At 40.7% G+C, this 19640-nt stretch overlaps 1 protein-coding gene and 1 non-coding gene across 12 annotated transcripts in view; one reads left to right on the top strand and one right to left on the bottom strand.

Annotated features, from left to right (window-relative positions):
* Positions 1 to 19640, bottom strand: part of MED14 (mediator complex subunit 14) — a 317032-nt gene that overhangs the window by 69847 nt on the left and 227545 nt on the right. The gene's annotated exons all lie outside the window — the stretch shown is intronic.
* On the top strand, positions 6227 to 6299 carry TRNAE-UUC (transfer RNA glutamic acid (anticodon UUC)). Its single transcript has one exon. It is a non-coding gene; the product is annotated as a tRNA-Glu (tRNA).

Below are 19640 nucleotides of genomic sequence, written 5' to 3'. Positions count from 1 at the left end.
ACCTAGGAGCAATAATGCTTGTATTTGATTTTTCACCTAAATAACCCATGAGCTTTCCATCTTCTGCCCTCAACTGACTCTCTCTCTAATATTCCCAGCATCTAGCATGTCTGGTTTTCATGAGTGAATAGAACAGGCATATTCCTTCATCTATACATTGTAATTTTACTTATATTGCATTAACCTTTTGGGATTAAGATTGACTTACATATTAATATATTTACATGTGAAATGAAGTGTCTAGGAGTTCTTTTAAAATAGTTCAGAAAAATAGTTGCAGGAGGTAGATGAAATAAGTTTGGCAGATTGTTGATAGTTATTAAAGCTGATGATGGATACATGGGAGTTCATTTTACTCTTTCTCTTGTTTTTGGTATGTGTGATAATATACACAATAAATTTGTTTAAAAAACATTGAGAATGGGTAGTCAACTAAAGGCCTGGATCTTTTTTCTTCCCTAACGAACAACCTTAATATATCTATTCAATTTTTTCAGATTTTAAGAACATTTTCTGTAATGTATAGAGTGTTTAACTTTAAAAAAGAAAGCTACAATAAACTTCAATAATAACTGCTTACAAAAGAGATGAAAATGTCCAATATTTTAACAATTTTGGTTTCAGGCCTTGAAATAAGAATGTTTCCAAGGAGCTCTCAACACACACACACACACACACACACACACACACACACACACACACACATTTATAACCTGAAATTTTTCTAGCTAGGTTAAAATTCAATATTTTTATTTTTCACCTCACATAGTTACCTTTTTAAAATGTTTGTGGTGAGAACATTTAAGATACCCTTCTTAGCAACTTTCAAGTATAGAATACGTGTTAACTATAGTTCCCATGCTGCATATTAGAGCTCCAGAACTTGGGACTTCCCTGGTGGTCCACTGGTTAAGACTTCCTGCTTCCACTGCAGGGAGTTCGAGTTCTATCCCTGGTCAGAGAGTTGAGATTCCACATGCCACAAGATGTGGCCAAAAAAGCAAAGAAAAGACACCTAGATTCCCCAGAACTTACTCCATCTTAAAACTGGAAGTTTGTACCATTTGAGCAACATCTCTCCATTTCCCCAATTCCCAGCCCCTGGCAACCACCAAGCTACTCTTTGTTTCTATGAATCTGGCTTTTTTAGATTCTACATCTGAGATCATACAGTACAGTTTTAAAAAGATGAGGGTGAAGGCAATGACCTGCACAGTTAAAAAATCCATGTCTAACTTCACAATCAACCCTCTGTATATGCCGTTCGGCATCTGAGTATTCAACCAACTGTGGATTGTGTAATACATATTTGTGTGTGTGTTAGTCACTCAGTCGTGTCTGACTCTTTGCGACCCCATGGACTGTAGCTTTACAGGCTCCTCTGTCCGTGGACTTCTCCAGGCAAGAATACTGGAGTGGGTTGCCATTCCCTTCTCCAGGGGATCTTCAGAACCAAGGGATCAAATCCAGGTCTCCTGCACTGCAGGCAGATTCTTTACCATCTGAGCCACCAGGGAAGCGGGGAAAAAAATTCATGTATAAGTGGGCCTGGGCAGTTCAAACCCATGTTGTTCAAGGATTCCCTGTATTTGCCTTTGTCTGACTTATTTAACTTAGCATCTGCCTTCAAAGTTTTGTCTGTGTTGTCACAAATGACAGGGTTTTCTTTTTTATAGCTAAATAATATGCATGTGTGCATGCATTTGTGTATGTGTGCGTGTGTATTCCACATTTTATTTGTCTGTTGATGGACACTTCAGAGGAGGAAACGGCAACCCACTCCAGTATTCTTCCCTGGAGAATTCCATGAACAGAAGAGGCTGGTGGGCTACAGTCCATGGCGTCACAGGGTCAGACACAACTGAGCAACTGAGCATAGGTTGCTTCCAGGTCTTGGCTCTTGAGAATAATACTGCAGTGAACACGGAGGGTGCAGATACCTCTTTGTAAAATTCGATATCTTTTAAATAAATGATTTCCAGTGGGTGAACAAAGGAAACAGAAAAAGAGGGGTGTTATTAGAAATAGAAGCGGAAAGGAACCCGTTTAGAATACAATTATTATATTCTTCATGAAGAGATGAAAATCTCCCCTTGCCTTGTTCTTCCTTTGTAATTAATAGGAAGAACCCCCAACCTGTGGATTGCAAGGAGTAAACCTGGCACCCATAGGTACCGGAAGTAGATTACGCGATCAGAATAAGCCTCAGCACGGCAATAGTAGAGGCATCAGCATGGGAGCTCTGGTTCTCATGCCCCCAAGTCCCAGGGAGTGATTCAGTGGGCTCGGATGGACATTCTGTGAGCAGTGAGTTGCATCACAGCTGAGGAACCCAAGGCCAGGGGCTAAATGCCTTAATTCCTATCAGCCAGACTGGAACAAGGTTACACTGGTGCCCATATGAGGGGGGAGCTGAGGTGTCCGACACACCCCAGGGGTCCAGCTTTCCCGAGGGTGTCTGAACTGAATAGTCCTGCTATTGTGCAAGTGTCCTGCCCAGCAGAATAGTTTTGATCCCAAATTAGTTTTTTTTTTTTCTTTTCCTAGGACTCAGGTGGGATGACAAACCCAGAAGCAGGGTTATTGCCAATTGCAGCTGTTGTTTAACTCAAGAGGACCATGTCATTCTTTTGTGATGCTGCAGCACTGGGTCTAGAGAATGGAGGAAGCGTTAAATATTTCCACCCACCCCCACAACTTCCTAGCGAACGGAGATATTCTTTCTTCAGGTACCAGGGTTATCGTCCTCTTTCCATGGGCACATTGTTCGTTTGTTCTAGGCCAGTAGCCACTATTTCTCCCTGGGGGCCAAAGGCTGCTCTCTGAGTCATCTAGGAGAGGGAACTACAATGGCCCCTAGAGGGAGCTGCTGCTGCTGCTAAGTCGCTTCAGTCGTGTCCAACTCTGTGCGACCCCATAGACGGCAGCCCACCAGGCTCCGCAGTCCCTGGGATTCTCCAGGCAAGAACACTGGAGTGGGCTGCCATTTCCTTCTCCAGTGCATGAAAGGGAAAAGTGAAAGTGAAGTCGCTCAGTCGTGTCTGACTCTTAGCGACCCCATGGACCTTAGCCTACCAGGCTCCTCCGTCCATGGGATTTTCCAGGCAAGAGTACTGGAGTGGGGCTAGAGGGAGCTACAATAGCTCAATCTCTTCACCAGTGGAACTAAGCTGGCTTCTCCCTTGATTCTATCATTTTTCATTAAATCAGACAAGACTGTTGTGCCTTTCCCTTCCATAGTTTTGTCTTAGATAGCAGTTTGGGCCTGGTTTGGGGTGCCCATCTTTATCCGGGGCATTTTGGATCTCAGCGTCATCACAGTCTATCACAGAGGGCCCCCAAGTAGTAAAACAAAGATGGTGGAGTCTTTCTTCCACTTGAGGCAGGAGGCAGATCGAAGTATCTTCTCAGCCATTCTCTGCAGTGGGAGGCTCATTGTGGGAGCTGTCATTCTGTCCATTGTCCATTGTCAGTCTGGAGCACCTATAGCACTCAGGCTTTGAATAGTTCTTCCATGGTATTCTGTGGGATTTTTTTTTTTTTTTTAAATCAGCCTCAGAGAAGTCTTTCCAGGTTGGCCATACTGTAGTCATTGGAACAGAAATCCAAAGTAGCAAGCCTTGTTGAGGGAACGATTCTGTCCCAACTGAATGGTCTGCATGGCAGCCTGAAGCACGGGAGACAGCCTGGCTACTGCCATTCATTCTCACTCTCTTGTCACACAGACACACCAGCCACGTCTTTAACAGCTCCCCAGGCCATCGGCCAAAGCCATCTCAGGTCCCTCAGCATGATGGGTCAATGAAAACTGAATTTGTCAGGCTATGGGTTTGTCCCTGGTGGTCTTAAGCGGATTTGGCTAGGACAATTTGGAGTTTCTATCAAGGTACGGCTGAGATCCTTATTTATTTATTTGGCTGCGTCTAGTCTTAATTGCGGCACATGGCATCTTCATTGTGACATGCGGGATCTTTTCATTTTCATTGGGGCTCTCAGGCTTCCCTAGTTGTGGCGTGCAGGATCAGTTGTCCTGCAGCAGATGGGATCTTAGTTCTGCAACCAGGGATCGAATCCTCTTCCCCTGCACTGGAAGGAGGATTCTCAACCACTGGACCACCAGGGAAGTCCTGAACCAGGATCTTTGACTCAGTAATCACGTGCACATCTGCAGCCTCTTGCCTCTCATCTACTTGAGGCATCTCTGTCCCTGACTACATGGATTTTGCACTGAATATGGACTCTGATGATTTCTTTGTCCCTGTGGTATCAGAAGTGTTATTCACCTCCTGAAATTTTAGAGGTCTGATTAGACTTTGGTGTCCTCTGGTGGAATCTGGCTTTTAACACCACCTTCTATTGTCTGCGTATCCACTATCTTGTCTGTTGTTTGTCTGAGAACTTATGAGAAATTGACTTTGGAAGAGATCTTTGTAAATATTCTGCCTTCCAAGGAGACTGCTGATTCTTCCCGTCAGCAGTCGAGATGGCTTAACATTAGAGTTAAGGGCCCAAGTCTTTCGTCAGTGATATTTTTATGTTTGACCAAGTGTCAGCCAAATTCTCGTGGGTTTGTTGGCTAATAAACTTATACTAACTTCTGGCTACTTCACTAAGAACAATTTGGAATTGTCATGTCTACTTTGGGCAACTTTGACATAGATAAGATTATTCATTTGAGAGGAGCTTTAGAATAAAGAGAGATCAAAAAAAAAAAAGAAAAAGCTCATGAGGAGACTGACTTGTCTAAAAGACAGAGACCATGTTATTTTTTTCCATACAAGTTAATAAGTACTAGCTTTTTAATAGTATGATGATAAAATTATCAAGGCCCCAATAACATGCTAGAAGGGGTGTGGAGAAAAGGGAACTCTCCTACATTCTTGGGACTGTAAATTGGTGCAGCCACTATGAAGAACAGTATGGATGTTCCTTAAAAAACTGAAAATAGAGTTGACATATGATCCAGCAATCTCACTCTTGGGCATATATCCAGACAAAACTATGATTTGAAATGATATATGCATCCCAATGTTCATAGAAGCACTATTTACAATAGCCAAGATATGGAAACAACCTAAATGCCCAAAGACAGATGAGTGGATAAAGAAGATGTGGTACACACACACATACAGACACACACAGACACATACACTGGAATATTACTCAGCCATAAAAAAGAATGAAACAATGCCATTTGTAGCAACATGGATGGACCTAGAGATTATCAAACTAAGTGAAGTCAGAAAGAGAAAGCAAATACCATATGATGTCATTGTATGTGGAATCTAAAATATGACACAAATGAACATATCTGTGAAAATAGAAACAGGCTCAGATATAAGAACAGACTTGTGGGTCCTGAGGGGTAGGGAGGTTGGGGGAGGGAAGGATTATGAATTTGGGGTTAGTTATTATATATAGAATGGATAAACAACACTCTCCTACTATATAGTAAAGGGAACTATATTCAATATCCTGTAATAAACCATAATGGAAAAAGACTATATATGTATAACTGAATCCCTTTGCTGTACAGTAGAAATGAATACATTATAAATCAACTATACTTCAAAAAAATTAAAGAAAACTATTAAGACCCCAAGTTATAGCTTAAAGCACCTCTAATACACATGCATGGTTGTGTGTATATGTGTGCATGTGTGCGTGCTAAGTTGCTTCAGTCGTGTCTGACTCTGTGCAACCCCATGGACTACAGTCCACCAGGCTCCTCTGTCAGTGGGGTTCTCCAGGCCAGAATACTGGAGTGGGTTGCCATGCCCTCCTCCAGGGGATCTTCCCAACCCAGGGATCGAACCCACGTCTCTTATGTCTACTTGCATTGGCAGGTGGGTTCTTTATCACTAGCACCACCTGGGAAGCCTGTGTGTGTATTAAATGTGTTAAAATGTGTGTTTAGCTTTTACAATGATAATTTTATTCTAAAACTGGTTCCTTCTCTTCTTTTACTTTTTTTCTCTTTACACTTTACATTTTTCTCTTCTCTCTTTCAATTTACCCTTATCCTTTTATATTATAAAACTGTTGTAAGTTAACAGAAGGTTCCAGTCCTGTGGCTGATATATAAGCTTATTTTGCCACCTTAAAATTTATAAATATAATGTAAAAAGTATATTCAGGGAAAACTAGGTGGTTCTTGGCTTCAAAAGTTGGCTATGTAAAGTAGATAATAAAAAAAATGATTAAGGCTATACACGGTATAGGGGATTCCCTGGTAGTCCAGTGGTTAGGACTCTGCACTTTCACTGCTGAGGGCACAGATTCAATCCCTGGTCAGGGAACTAAGATCTGCAAGCCATGCAGTGTGGCAAAAAAAAAAAAAAAGCTATACAGAGTATAATAATTACCTAAAATACAAATATGTGTACAAGAAAATGTTTTTTCTGATGATGGATTTGTCCGTTACTTAAGGAAATTACTAGTTTGTTAAAATAGTAATTTCAATGTCATATGTATTTTATTTAATATAGTAATACTAATTATATCTTAAAATTGAAGTCATTAATTTTATTGTCTATTTACATCGCTAGATATTTACATCTAAACACATTCATATAAAAGTACATTATGGAATGATGTCACTGAAAATTAGGGAGTAGGGAACTCCATGACTGTGTCCCTCCACAGAAGCAACTAATGAGCTGGCAAGAACAATCATTATCAACTTTTGCACAACTCTAGAATTCGGTCATGGAGAAGGCAATGGCACTCCACTCCAGTACTCTTGCCTGGAAAATCCCATGGATGGAGGAGCCTGGTAGGCTGCAGTCCATGGGGTCACTAAGAGACTGACCGACTTTACTTTCACTTTTCACTTCATGCATTGGAGAAGGAAATGGCAACCCACTCCAGTGTTCTTGCCTGGAGAATCCCAGGGACGGCGGAGCCTGGTGGGCTGCCTTCTATGGGGTCGCACAGAGTCGGGCACGACTGAGGTGACTTAGCAGTAGCAGTAGCAGAATTTGGTCAAACACAACAACCAAAGGAAAACCTGGTGAAGACAAAAGCTGCTGTATTGAGGAAAGAGAGCACAGTGGCATTTTAAACTGCCCACTTACAATCCCCCCTATCCCAGATTGGCAGCAGCCACAAGGACAGCAGTCCACACCCCTGGCGTAGGTTGCCAGTGCCTCAGGGAGCAATATGGAGTTTATTTTCAAATACTTGTGGTTGTGGGTTTAGACTTGCCTGGCAGCTCCCTAAAGGATCTGCACAAGACTTACCTTTGTTTTGCTCAACTGGGAGCATTCCCAGGCCTGGAGCAGCTTCCCAAACAGCTTTTACTAAAAGCATTTCAGGGCCCAAGTATTGGCAGTAGCAGCCCGGAACAAGAAATAGAGAGACCATAAAGCCCGGGAAAGAAGAGATTGGGAAAGGAGGTACACGAGAAAATAAGGACTTTTAAAAGTTCCCACATATACTTGGGAATCAAGAAGGCCACATGCACGCCCAGGGCTAGATGCATGCTCAAAAAAAAAACAGCCCCCAAACCCTGAAAAGATCCTTAACTCTCACCTCCGGCTTGCCTTCAGGCTCTGTGCAAGCAGGATGTGAAGGCTAAACCGAGTTGCAAAGGGCTTGGCTAAGCATTGAAGGAGTACCCTGACACAGAGCCAATTTGCAAAGACTAGGAGAAAGGGGATTTTTTTTTCCTTCTCTCTTCCTCCTCCTTCTTCTCCTCTTTTTCTCCTCTCCAGGTCCTTAAGGAAACTGTCAAAACATTATCTGACCACAAAGCTAACAGAGCAGATGTAGGTGGCCACATATGACAAACAACACAGAATTTACAAAAATAGTTTAGAAAAGTCACTAAGCAAGCAAACAACTAAATAGATCAATGGAATAGAGTTGAGAGTTCAGAAATGAATTTGTATATCTATGGCCAATTGATTTTTTATGAGTGCTGAGACCATTCAATGGGGGAAAGAATTGTGTCTCCAGTAAATGGAGCTGGAACAGCTAGATATCCACACGCAAAAGATTGAAATTGTTAAGAGGTACAAACTACTATGTATAAAATAAATAAGCTACAAAGATACACAGTACAACACAGGGAATATCACCAATATTTTATAATAACTCTAAATGGAATATAACCTTTAAAAGCTGTGAATCACTATGTTGTATTTGTTGTTGTTCAGTCACTAAGTCATGTCCAACTCTTTTGCCTGAAACTTATATAGTATGGTACATCAAATATTCCTCAATTAAAATAAAGATGAAATTGGACCCTTTCCTTATACCACGTACCAAAATTAACTCAAAAATGGATCGAAGACATAAACTATAAAACTCTTAGAACAAAACATAATAATAAAACTTCATGATCTTAGATTTGGCAATGGATCCTTAGACTTGACACGAAAAGCATAAGCAATAAAAAAAAGTAGATAAATTGAACTTCATAAAAATAAGAAACTTCTGTGCATCAAAGGAAGCTATCAAGAAGTTGAAAATATATACAATTAACAGATGGGAGAAAATATTTGTGAATCATAAATCTTACAGGTATCTGGTATTCAGAATATATATACAACTCAACAAAAAACAAACAACACAATTTTTAATATGTGCAAAGAATTTGAATAGACATTTCTCTAAAGAAGATATACAGGTGGCCAATAAGCACAAGACAAGACACTCAATATCATTAATCATTAGGGAAATTTAAGTCAAACTATTTTAAAGTGTACAATTCACAATGAGATGCCATTGACTCCTAGCAAGATGGCTGTTATTAAAACAGGATATAACAAGTGTTGGTGAGGACATGGATGGTGGGAATGTAAAATAGTGCACTATTGTGGAAAACAGTTCAGTTGGTCTCGCAAAGTTAAATGTATAGTTAGTATATTAGCATATTGTTAGCATATTAATAATTCCACTCCTATGTATATACTCCAAAACATTGAAAATGGGTATACAAAGAAATATTTGTATACAAATGTTCATAGCAGCACTGTTCCCAGTAGCTGAAAGACAGGAACAACCCAAATATCTATCAACGAACTTCTCTGGCCATCCAGTGGTTAGGATTCGGTGCTTCCACTGCAAGGGGCACTGGTTTGATCCCTGGTTAGGGAACTAAGATCCCAGTGAGCTGTGCCGTGGCAAACACAACACAACAAAAAAAATGTCTATCGATTGATGACTAGATAAACAAAATGTGGTAAATCTATACAATAGAGTGTCATTCAGTCATAAAAAGGAATAAAATACTGATATGTGTTACAGCATGGATGAACCTCAAAAATATGCTAAGTAAAAGAAGCTAGACACAAAAGGTCATATATGGTTCCATTTATATTAAACACCCAGAACAGGTAAATCCATAGAGACAGAAAGTAGGTTAGTATTTGCCAGGGCCTGGGAGGGGAGAATGGAGAGTAACTGCTTAATAGGAACAGGTTTCCTTTTGGGATGTGAAAATGTTTTGGAAATAGAGGGGAGGGTTGCACAATATTGTGAATGTACTAAATGCCACTGAATTGTACACTTTAAAATAGTTAATTTTATATGAATTTTAATTTACCCTGATATGAAAGTACCTTAAGAGTAATTTTTTTTTTAAGAGTAATTTTTAAAAGGTCTATAAATGGTAACAAATAATTAAGGGTATCTAAAGAGTCTGCCTGCAATGTGGAAAACCTGGGTTTGATCCCTGGGATGGGAAGATCCCCTGGAGAAGGGAATGGCTACCCACTCCAGCATTCTTGTCTGGAGAATTCCATGGACAGAGGAGCCTAGTGGGCTGTAGTCTATGGGGTCGCAAAGAGTTGGACATGACTGAGCAGCTAACACTTTCACTTTCACTCGTACTGATAGATTTATTTACTTAAAAAGGCATTTAAGTACTCTGCTGCCAATTGTTACATGGATGATATACATAAAGAGTAAAAATTAGATTTGGGCTTTCTTTCTGTAGAACATCCAACTAATGCTTTGGCTAGTAAACAGAAGTTTCTGTTATGACCTATTTGAAATTTACAGGACATATTTTGTTAAGGCTGAAAATATTCTTTCTGCTGTTTGTACTTCTTGCAAACTCTTGAATAATTTCAACAAAAGTTTCTTATTTTTTCAGTTAAGCTGTAAAGATCAGTGTTAATTATTACTGTGGTTTTAAAATGTATAACTGTATCTTGGTTTTTAAAATTATGACTTACATTAATGTCTTCTGTTTCCTGACAGTTCTTGATTTTGTCTTTCCCTTATCAGACCCTAAATATGAAATAATAAAGCTGTTAAGATGTCTTTTGTGCCTGAACTATCTTTGGATTTCCTGGAATGGCCTCATAAAGATTTGCTTCTTCACCTCATAAAAAAGAAAGATAATAGACATAGGTTTGTTTCAGCATTCTCCACATTTTGAGTAACTCAAAATTACTGTGAAAACTCTTTTGGTTCCCAAAGTTAAGATTGTCAGGGAGAAAGAGGTGGAGGAAGCTAACACATGAAAAAAGTTCAGTCTTCTTAGATCACTTATGTACAAGTTAAATAGAGTAGATACATTTCCGTGTGTACCTTTCAGGTTAAAGCAAATATCCTCATGTTCTAATGCACAGACTTACACAGTAGTTGTCTACGAAGTTGAGTTTCTTTCTAGATTTCAATACATTTGTTGATCAGGGACCATCCTGGTCAACTCTCAGATATAAATTAAAAACTACCGGAAGTTTGTCATTGTCCCCACTGTCCATAAAGTGTTCTTACTCCCAGGGTAGTTTTGACTATATCCTTATAAATTAATTATGTTAAATCCCAGAAGAGGATGGGGCTTCCTAGGTGGCGCTAGTGGTAAAGACCCTACCTGCCAATGCAGGAGACTTAAAGAGACGTGGGTTCGATCCCTGGGTCGGGAAGATCTCCTAGAGGAGGGCATGGCAACCCACTCTAGTATTCTTGCCTGGAGAATCCCCTGGACAGAGGAGCCTGGCGGGCTACAGTCCATAGGGTCGTGAAGAGTGGGACACGACTAAAGCAACTTACCATGCAAGGGCAGGAAGCAAAGAGGAACTAAACAGCTATTCTCTTCCAGTCTGCTGATGCTAGTGCTGATTAATATATAACACATTAGCCAGAAGTGTTCAGTCATATTACCAAGGCGGAGATAATCTGACTAATTTTTAAACCTGTATTTGTTTAAAAGATATCACCAAGGATTTTTTTAAGTCTCTCTTTTTAAAATTTATTTTTAGTTGCACTGGGTCTTCGTCGCTGTGTGCCGTCTTTCTCTAGCAGCGGCAAGCGAGGCTACTCTCTGTTTCGGTCCGTGGGGTTCTCATTGCCTTGGCTTCTCCTATTGTGGAGAGCAGGCTCTACGGCAAAGGGGCTTCAGTAGTTGAGGTGCATGGGCTTAGTTGCCCCATGGGATGTGGCATCTTTCTGGACCAGGGATCAAACCCATGTTCCCTGCGTGGGCAGACAGTCTCCTATCCACCAGGGAAGTCCACCAAGGATGTTTTTTGAGCATGTCCTACCTGCCTGTGCCATAATCCTGTGGAAACAGTTAAGATGGGATAGATCCTATAGCCAAAGCCTCAAGCCTCTTTTAAAAATTTCCAAATAGATTTACATGGGATGTAAATATGTTTGGCCATTATGTATCTATTTTTGAGACTCATCAGAGGTTATCAAAAAGCCACAACTTGAACAACAACAAAAAGGTTACTTGATTTAGCTGTTTTCTACTTGGAAAAATCTTGATGTTCTCTCTAGCGATGGTGACATTCACTTCTCTAGAACTGTTACCAAGCATCTTTGGGAGATATTACATCTTACTCAAAATCTGCATCGACCATATCGCCTTCAGTCTTATATTCAATGGATGTGAGAAGAGTTTTTCCTATCTCCTCCAAAACAGTGGTTCTCAACCAGGGGCTAGCCCCACCCCCAGGGACAGTTGGCAATGTCTGCAGACGTTGGTGTTTGTCACAGCTGGGGGTGGGGTGCTACTGGTATTGAGTGGGTAGAAGTCAGGGATGCTGCTCAACATCCTACAGTGCACAGAACAGCACCCCCACCACCACCATCATGCCAACAGCAAAGGGTTATGAGCCCAAAATGTCAACAGTGCTAAGGTTGAGGAACCTTGCTCTAAAACAGTCTTGAAGTCCATATGTATACGGAAGGCTGATTCATTTTGCTGTACAGTAGAAACTAACACAACATTGTAAAGCAACTCTACTCCAATAAAAATTAATCAAAAAAAATAAAACAAAGTCTTTACAATTTAAAACCCAGAGACTTTGACTTCTGAAAAAAGACATCCCTCCAACTTTGATGAGGACATTACCAGGTACTCTTAACTAACACAGCAGGGCTTCCCAGGTGGCACTAATGGTAAAGAGCCTGCTTGCCAATGCAGAAGAAACTAGAGACGCAGGTTCGACCCTTGGAATCCCTGGAGAAGGGAATGTCAACCCACTCCAGTATTCTTGCCTGGAGAATCCCATGGACAGAGGAGCCTGGTGGGCTACAGTCCATGGGGTCGCAAAGAGTCAAACATGACTGAAGCACCTTAGCATGCAACTAACACAACAGTAATACTCCAGGACAGTGATCCTTGGACTCGTGTCTCTCAAAGAGATATAAGCCACTCTTAAATCACTGGAAGACTGTATCGGCAGGAGACTTCAAACTAAACATTCTTCTAAATCCTTCAGAAGCAGATGCCAGCATGAAGTAGACAGCTTTCACCCAACATCCATAGCACAAGATAGGCTTTTTTCCCCTTCTTTGCCAGATTGAGATTGTTGACTTCTTTAACTGTAATATCCATAGAGCCTATTCTTTTTTTTTTTTTGGCCATGCCACATGGTATGCAGGATCTTAGTTACCCAACCAGGGATTGAACCTGTATGCCCTGTGATGAGTTTTAACCACTGGACTGTCAGGGAAGTCCCCATAGGGCCAATTCTTAATATTGCTCTTTGAAGCCTTACTCACTCCTTGGTAGAGCTCCTACACCTGGCTATAGTTTGCTCATGATTTGGCTAAAAACATACAATTAAGCCAGCTGTTGAGTATGTACTCTCTATCCAACTTCCCTTGGTACAGACTTCTTGTGATAAATCAATTGGTTTTCTAGGTAATAGAACTCAATACTAAGTGACTATAGGTGGCAAAGACGTTTCCTTTAAAAATGAGATAACTTAGCTAATACTCCCATCCCTAACTCTGTCGACTCCAGATTGGGATAAGATCTGTTGTCTTAATTTAATTTGGATACCTTCTAACTTACAGGTCTTCTTCAAACTCTGATGATAAAACCTTCTCTTAGTATCTACCTGTGTTACAGCATTCAAATGTGTCATCTTCAGAGTCTTAAAGGCTACCATTCAGATACTGTCACAGAAATTGACTCACCAGTTCATCTTACAATGAAAGAAATGAAAAGGACTGACTAATGCAACTGCCCAAAGAGCCTTCCAATCAATGGAACTCAGACAGTGGTGCCGACCTGGCTTTCACAACATAATGTCCTATGGATTGAATGTCATAGGCCTTGAACAAAAGAAGGAACAGTGAAATCAAATTTAGTTCAGAAAGAGAGAGTAGGAATCTGCCCAGTCACTCAATAGGCTTGAGTAATACACAAAGTCAATTGCACAGTTCACCGGAAATAATATTTCTCTCAAGAACATGCTGCAGGTAGAAAATGTCACAGTAACCATGCTGTTTGGGTGACTACTGCTGCCATACTCACTGAGGAATTTTGTTCTCTAAAATCATGGACTGTCAGAAACTTTGCCGTTTGAAATTGTATCTTCAGGAATAAAACATCGCACTCTTGCCTGGAGGATCTAAGTCATTTTGATCTAGACAAGCAGCTACAATTTCCATCCTAGGTGAACAGCTTCAGATAGGGGTCCTGGTTTCAATATTCTACATACACGTTAATCCAAGGGTTCACTTTGCAGCGTAGAGCTAATATTCAGCCTTTTACACACAGTCTTATTTGGAACCTCCAAAACACTGCTTCATTTAAATGTCACCTATACATCACCCTGGGCTTCCCAGGTGGCTCATTGGTTAAAGAATCCACCTGCAATGCAGGAAAAAGATGCAGGTGACTCGAGTTCATTCCCTGGGTTGGGAAGAACCCCTGGAGGAGGGCATAGGAACCCACTCCAGTATTCTTGCCTGGAGAATCCCATGGACAGAGGAGTCCATGGGGTCACAAAGAGTCAGACACGACTGAAGCTACTGAGCATGTATGGATGCAAATGCCACCCTTCCCTCAAATTCCATAATGACTGTCACTTTTCCTTCATTTGATGAGATGCCCCATGGTTCCTCTTGTGTGATCTCCCTCATTGCAGTGGTTCAATGAACCTGATTTGTTACACTACAAACATGTCTTTGGTAGTCTGATTGGCCTAACACAGGGTAAACCTCCTACTTCCACAGATGCCAAAATGGTAGACAACGAGAAGTGATAAATCAAAATAAAGCATTTTATTACCACCTAGAAAACAAGAGGAGCATCAGCATAGCGGTACCAGTTCCTATGCCTCCACGTCTCATGAGGCAATGAGCTAGGCTACTCATATAGTGGATTGCGCTGCAAACCAGGGCCAAGGGCTCAGTACATTCTGTGGCAAGCATCAGACAAGCCAGTTGCCCTTTCCACAGAGTAGTCATGTTTTGGTCTCCTTGACCAACTTAATACATGACTCTCTCTGGAAACCATTCAGTATCCAGGGATGGTCAGGCCTTAGTGTGGCACACTTAGCGAGGCCATTCTTGAGACCCATGCTAAACTATGTCTTCTTAAACCAGTGGAAAGATTTGTACAGAATTCATTTTTTGCTTCGAAACAATTTAGCCCATTATTTCTAGACATTTCTGAACAAGATAGAATGAGCCAAAAGGGAAGGAAACTCCCACTCCTAAGCTAAAAGCAAAGTTTAGAGAGAAAACAATGCTCCTGAATAACATCTGAATATAACTTTGGTTTTTCTTTGATATTTATGAAAATTACTGCCAAATTACTGCCAAAATTACTTCTTCCAAATGTTACCAAAAGATTGCTCAATTAGGTACTACAAAGAGATAGGTAGCAGTAGAACAACATATTCACTAAACCAAGGGTTCAAAATAAGATTGCCAAGTATCACGAGGTAGTCCATTCTTCAGTAATCTCATTTATATATGTTTTCTTAATTTTTCAGAGGTTTTTTTTTTTTCTGCCAGCCCAAACACCCAGAAATGTATTTGTTATATTGAAACTTAGACTATGATGAATCCAAATTATTTGACTTTGAGGACCACCAAGACACAAACATACCACGTGGATGAATCTATACCTTGAAAGCTTATATCTGGGTAAGCATTTATCATCCCCTGGAATCACTGTATAACAATTTTTCAGTGCAGGAAAAAGTTACATTATGTTGCCTTATATTTGGAAGCAAAATAACATTTCTGTCATGCTGAATTTCCTATCAGTCAGTTATTTCCTCTTTATGGATGTTGCACTCAATTATTCTAATGTTATAGGTCATTATTTAATGTCAAAGCATTTCTCTTTGACAACAGAACACTTTTCCAGATAGAACAAAAAACAGATTTAAGAGACCATGCAAAAACTTGTATTCATGAACACTAAACCCATCTGTTTCCGCTATGTAATTTTCACAGCCCATTTGCAGACTTTCCCAGTTCTAGAGTGACCTTAGCCAAACACTAGATTAGCTTTCAAAATCACTAGGACTGTGGGCACTGATTTGAGAAAAATAGAATAAGTGAAACTCTGCCTGAGTAAAAACTAGTTATACTTAATTTTTTTAAAATTCTCAAAGCCCCCAAATCTCCTGTTGTATCAGCTAGAAATGATTTTGGTTACAAGAACAGACAATGTGGCTAGCAGTGGACAGGAGTTCATTTTTCTTGTATAACAAGGTGACTGGAGATCTGTGGTTGCTGAGGAATTAGTTCAACGTATCAACTGTACCAGGATCCTTTGCTCCTTAACTTCATGGTCCCAACATGGTTGCTGCAACTCCAGACATGGCATGAAGCAGAGAAAAAAATGGTTCTGGGATAGTTGTCCTTTTCATTATATAAAGCAAAGTTCTCCCTGAAGTCCTCTGACAGATTACTGTTTCTAATTCAATAGTCAGAAACTGTAAAGCATGGCCACTACTGGCCACGAGGGAGACTGGGAAACCAAGGCTTTTTGTAGCCTCTAGAATTGAGATCAGGAGAGAGCAAACTCAGGTAGGAACAGACATTGGGTTAGCCTGTCAACACATATGAAACACATTGTAACTTCTGTGCTGTTCCGTTCTACTCATTGGGACACAGGGTAGTGAAATGAAAGAAAAATCAAAGTAGTTCTGTCTGTCCAGAGTTCTTAATCTCATTTCATTTATTTTGCTAGAGCACAGACCAAAGTCACTGTTCAAGCTTTACTTACTAATATTTCCTTTAAGGTACTGTCTAACCTGACCCAGTTTAGCTTCCTGCCTGCATGCATTTGCTCATGCTGTTAGTTCAGCCTGAATGGATCTCTTCCCCTGTCTACATATTAAACATTTCATTTCTTCTTCACCACCTGGCTCAAATATTCTCTCTCCCATGAAGTGTTCCCCAATCTCCCCAACTGGGAATTCCCAAGATACATTAGTATTAATTTATCTGTGAGTTCCCAAGATACGTTAGTATTGTCTAAGCAAGAGCTTGAGTGTTTTACATCAGTTCAGTTCAGTTCAGTTCAGTCGCTCAGTCGTGTCCGACTCTTTGCGACCCCATGAACTGCAGCACGCCAGGCCTCCCTGTCCATCACCAACTCCCGGAGTTTACCCAAACCCATGTCCATCGAGTTGGTGATGCCATCCAACCATCTCATCCTCTGTCATCGCCTTCTCCTCCTGCCCTCGATCTTTCCCAGCATCAGGGTCTTTTCCAATGAGTCAGCTCTTCACATCAGGTGGCCAAAGTATTGGAGTTTCAGCTTCAACATCAGTCCTTCCAATGGACACCCAGGACTGATCTCCTTTAGGATGGACTGGTTGGATCTCCTTGCAGTCCAAGGGACTCTCAAGAGTCTTCTCTAACACCATAGTTCAAAAGCATCAATTCTTCGGTGCTCAGCTTTCTTCACCGTCCAACTCTCACATCCATACATGACCACTGGAAAAACCATAGCCTTGACTAGATGGTCCTTTGTTGGCAAAGTAATGTCTCTGCTTTTTAATATGCTATCTAGGTTGGTCATAACTTTCCTTCCAAGGAGTAAGCGTCTTTTAATTTCATGGCTGCAATCACCATCTGCAGTGATTTTGGAGCCCCCCAAAATAAAGTCTGACACTGTTTCCACTGTTTCCCCATCTATTTCCCATGAAGTGATGGGACCAGATGCCATGATCTTAGTTTTCTGAACTTTGAGCTTTAAGCCAACATTTTCACTCTCCTCAAGAGGTTCTTTAGTTCTTCTTCACTTTCTGCCATAAGGGTGGTGTCATCCGCATATCTGAGGTTATTGATATTTCTCCCAGCAATCTTGATTCCAGCTTGTGTTTCTTCCAGCCCAGCGTTTCTCATGATGTACTCTGCATATAAATTAAATAAGCAGGGTGACAATATATAGCCTTGATGTACTCCTTTTCCTATTTGGAACCAGTCTGTTGTTCCATAGGGTATCTCAATCTTCATACGTTTACATAGGCTATCTCAACCCAATGAAATAGGTACTATTGTTATTTCCATCCTATGGTTGTGAAACCAAAGTTCAGATTAAGTAATTGGGTTAAGAGCACAAAGCGTGTAAGAGCGACTAGAGTGATGATTTAACCCCAGTTTTATCTCATGTTCAAATCCATTCTCTTCACAGTATGCCATACCATTTTCTCTCTATAGCCACCAGCTGCAAGAGGATAAACTAAGATAGGGACAGCATCTTATTCACCTTTAATTAGCCTCCTCTCCTATACTCACCCACTGCCCTGGAATTCAGAGGTGTTCACAAAGTTATTGAATAAGTAAAGCTGAAGCCGCTGTCAAATTGGTGGCAAAACAATACATCAGAAGATTAGAAATCAGTCTGGGTTCACATCCCGACTTACTTGAGTAAGTTATCTACCCTATACCACAATTTCCTCACCAGTAAAATAAGAATAATGACCCCCTTCTCTGTCTCCATTAGGTTTAAATGAAGCACTTTTATGGAAAAAAACAAAACATGTGCACTTGATGGGATCTAGCATTCTCAAGACTAGTATCTTTCTTGAGCTCTTACATATTTCATTTATTATTTCTTCACTCCTTCCCTTCTTCTATCTCTGTTTTATCCATGTAGAATCACTATCATGTGCACCTTTAAACTTGTGGATCTATCATCCATGTCTCTTGGACTGTCTCTTATACTTTTCATTTCATTGCCTCTGTGCACTGTAGTCTGGGAAAATCTCTTGGCTCAATTTCATCTGCGTTTAAGCCTGAAATTAAGCCAGTACACACCATTAGGGGATTTTGTTCTGAGTCTTACTGGTTGGGTGAATATTCTGATTGTTTAATACCTATTCCACACTAGTGAATAAATAGTTTTATTATCATTCTTAGGTATGTTGGTTATTCTTTTTAGCCTAGCTCTTGAGCTTTTATTTCAGTGATCATAAATTTCATTTCTAAAAGCTTTCGTTATCTTTTCGTGCACATTTCTCTAGATATCTCTGGGGATATTATACTTAATTTTAAAGTCTTCTTTGATTTGCCATGTTAACTGCTTCTTCCATTTGAGGAGTTCACTTTCTTTTGTGTCTGTTCTTGGTTTTGTGCCTGTATTTCTTTGAAGTATTTTGTCATTCCGCCTATGGATTTTTGTTCCATGTAATGAATTTGACATTGCTAGTAATGAGGGGTTCTAAATAGGTTTCAGCTATCTGAATTAATCTGTAACGTCATTCTTTCAGTACTAAGACATAGAAGTATTTTTGCATGGGCCTTGTTCTGGCTATATAATTACCAGCCACATGAGAGTGGGGCCTCCTTTATGAACAGGTGATGCTACATGGGAAGCTTTGAGGGGAGGGAGTCTCTTAAAAATCAGAATCCCAGGGATATGCCTCTTCTGGGTTTGAAGTCCAAATTTATACTACCTACATGGTTTGGTGGGCTTCCCAGGTGGCGTTAGTGGTAAAGAACCCACCTGCCAATGCAGGAGACGTAGAGATGCAGATTCGATCCCTGGGTCGGGAAGATTCCTTGGAGCAGGAAATGGCAACCCACTCCAGTATTCTTGCCTGGAGAATCCCAGGAGGAGGAATCCCAGGAGGAGAATCCCAGAGGAGCCTGGTGGGCTACAGTCCATGGGGTCACAAAGAGTCACAACGACTGAAGTGACTAAGCATGTGTGCACATGGTTTGGATCCCAAACTATAAAACAAATGTGAAGAATTGATCCTGGTCTGGGGATACCTCCTCAAGAACTTGATGTGCCACTTATTAGTTTGCTGCCTCAAGGCTCGAAATCTGCCTTTGTGATACTGGACCTTGTAAACATTTCTCCTTTGCCAGAGAGTGTAATGTCAGGCTCTGTCAAGTGAGGGTGCTGGAGGAACAGCGTAAAACACAGCAGAGGCCAGCACTCCTCTTTCTGGTCTGGTGTGTTTTTCTTT

This window comes from Giraffa tippelskirchi, chromosome X, assembly GCF_054371585.1.
Source record: "Giraffa tippelskirchi isolate mGirTip1 chromosome X, T2T-mGirTip1v1.2.pri, whole genome shotgun sequence".
Lineage (NCBI taxonomy): Eukaryota > Metazoa > Chordata > Mammalia > Artiodactyla > Giraffidae > Giraffa > Giraffa tippelskirchi.
This window is presented reverse-complemented; position numbering and strand designations above follow the sequence as displayed.